This window comes from Cynoglossus semilaevis, unplaced genomic scaffold, assembly GCF_000523025.1.
Source record: "Cynoglossus semilaevis isolate Cse_v1.0 unplaced genomic scaffold, Cse_v1.0 scaffold1353, whole genome shotgun sequence".
Classification (NCBI taxonomy): Eukaryota; Metazoa; Chordata; class Actinopteri; order Pleuronectiformes; family Cynoglossidae; genus Cynoglossus; species Cynoglossus semilaevis.
In genome coordinates this window covers 1-2,501 of record NW_007585178.1, presented here as the reverse complement: position 1 = coordinate 2,501, position 2,501 = coordinate 1, and the positions used below count along the sequence as shown (strand labels likewise).

The 2,501-nt window shown below is 40.8% G+C and overlaps 1 non-coding gene across 1 annotated transcript; it reads right to left on the bottom strand.

Moving 5' to 3' along the window:
* Positions 1 to 568: 568 nt before the first annotated feature.
* Positions 569 to 687, bottom strand: LOC112486594 (5S ribosomal RNA). Its single transcript, XR_003049104.1, has one exon. It is a non-coding gene; the product is annotated as a 5S ribosomal RNA (ribosomal RNA).
* Between the last annotated feature and the right edge of the window lie 1,814 nt (positions 688 to 2,501).

Below are 2,501 nucleotides of genomic sequence, written 5' to 3'. Positions count from 1 at the left end.
CCTGTTTCAGGTTGCGTTCCTTGGTTTGGTAGTGGCGGATCCGCGCAATGAGCAGGCGAGGGGAAATATTTTGATTTTTACGGGGGATAGCAATTCCGTGCGCCCTGTCGACAATCATAGGAGAAGGGAAGGAGTGTGCACCGAATATTCCCTTCAATAATACCTCCATAAATGCAGTTGGTTGTTCGGCTTCAGCTTTCTCGGGTAATGCAGATGTTGTTTCGCGATCTGCACTGCTCAAAAAAAATAAAGGGAACACTAAAGTAACACGTTGTAGATCTGAATAAATGAAATATTTTTAATAAATACTCTGACAAAAAAATCACACAAAAATTATCAATGAAAATCAAATGTATCAACCCATGGAGGTCTGGATTTGGAGTTATACTCAAAATTAAAGTGGAAAAACACACTACAGGCTGATCCAACTTTGATGTAATGTAATGTCCTTTAAACAAGTCAAAATTAGGCTCAGTACAACTTCAAGGTTCAGTCTTTGCCCTAGAAAAGCAAGACGTTGAAAAGGCTGCAGTATGAAAAAGAAAGAGCACCTCCGTCTGGTCAAAAAAGCTTACAGCACCTGGTATTCCCAGGCGGTCTCCCATCCAAGTACTAACCAGGCCCGACCCTGCTTAGCTTCCGAGATCAGACGAGATCGGGCGTGTTCAGGGTGGTATGGCCGTAAGCGAGAGCTGTGGAGAAAAACGGGCTTTTTATAGGCCACCTTTCATTGTGTTCTCACCAGTGGGAGTACAATCTTAGTTCGATAAAAGATACACTCGAGTTCATTGTTTTCAAAACTGCCATTCAAGTTGAGATTTAGTAGCCCTGTACGGGTGGTGAAGTGAGGACTCCTGCTGCTCCGGCTGCTGTTGGGTGACGTCACGCCCCGTGGTTCCTGTCAATGAATTAATTGAGGTGAACGTTTTAACTGGGCACTTGTTCTGAAAACGATTTCAATGTAAAGGAGTAGAGCATTACAAACAAGAGAAGTGGAAGAATAAGAAACACTCCAGTAGAGTGAGAACATTTTTGTTCATTTGTTTCCAGTGGCATGACAGATAGTTTGATGAACGTGTAGAGAGTTGGAATAAAAGGGAAACGTAGAGACCGTAGCTCCAATGAGATGAAAGAAAAACAGACACCACTATTTCATTTATTTCTTTTAAATTATTATTTAATTTATTTTAATGCCTTCCGTCCGTCATCTGTTGGCGCTCATATCACTACACTGCTGTGACATGCTACGCTACTAGATGGCGGATCGCATTTGTGGTATAATGGGAGTCACGCGAACACAGGGAGAATAAATCCTGCTGTCATGATGGTAACACCAGCAAAAAGTGTTGTTAAGATATTGTAAATACATTTATTCAAATATTAACGATATATTCATTATATTAAATTCCCATATCAATTTATACTGTTTGTTTTTCAATGCTGTACTAAAAGCAGAAGTACTGAAGAAAGGTGTGCATGCTGATGGTTTACAGTGGTGTATAGATGGCACTGACTGTTACTTGGAGATAGAGACAGGTCACAGAACCGGCCTGAACCAGTTTCTCTGCCCAAATAATGAGGAAAACAACATAAAAAAGGAAAATAATCCAAAGTGTATTTCTTTGATCTAACCTGAGTTACTGAGCAGAATAGCTCAGCACATGTACATGTTTTCTATTGGTGGAGAATCCTGGTTTGGAGTTTTTGCCAATCAGCGCTCAGAAGTGGTACGTGAACACCACATGGCTGTAAAGGGTTAAGCTACCGACCATTGATGTGTATGTGAAAAAACTGTATTTAAGCTCTGAGCACTGGGGAGTTCCTCAGTGCAGTTCTGAATGTAACCATTGTTCTGCACTCCTTGCTTGCAAGTAAAACTTTTAAAATTTGAGATCTCGTATTTGATTCTTTATTTGATCAGATCTTTATTTGATCTTTATTTGAATTCTTTGTGTGTTAGGAAACTGGGGTATGAACTAACAGCATTTTTTACAGTCCTATCTAACAGAGAAAGTTTCCTGACATGGTCTGTGGTCACCACCTGCAGAACCACTTCTTTATTGGGTGTGTCTTGCCAATTGCCTATAATTTCCAACTGTTGTCTATTCCATTTGCACAACAGCATGTGAAATTGATTGTCAATCAGTGTTGCTTCCTAAGTTAACAGTTTGATTTCACAGAAGTGTGGTTGACTTCGTGTTGTTTAAGTGTTCCCTTTATTTTTTTGAGTAGTGTATTTTCGAGGTCTTCGATCTTAGAATGGAGGCTCTGGTTCTCTTGTGACAGGGCAACACAGGTAGATTTGAGGGTAGCCAATCTGGTCTCCATGTCGTTCAGCGAAGTTTCCATGTGTTTAATTGTTTGGTTATGTTGTTCAATGGTTGCATGGTCCGTGGTGAGTTGGTCGGAGAGCTTCGATATAATACGCTCATCCATCGCCTTCAGAAGTTTCTCCATGTCCGCCGGCGTTAGCGGTCATGTTGTTCGCTTTGATTAGTTAG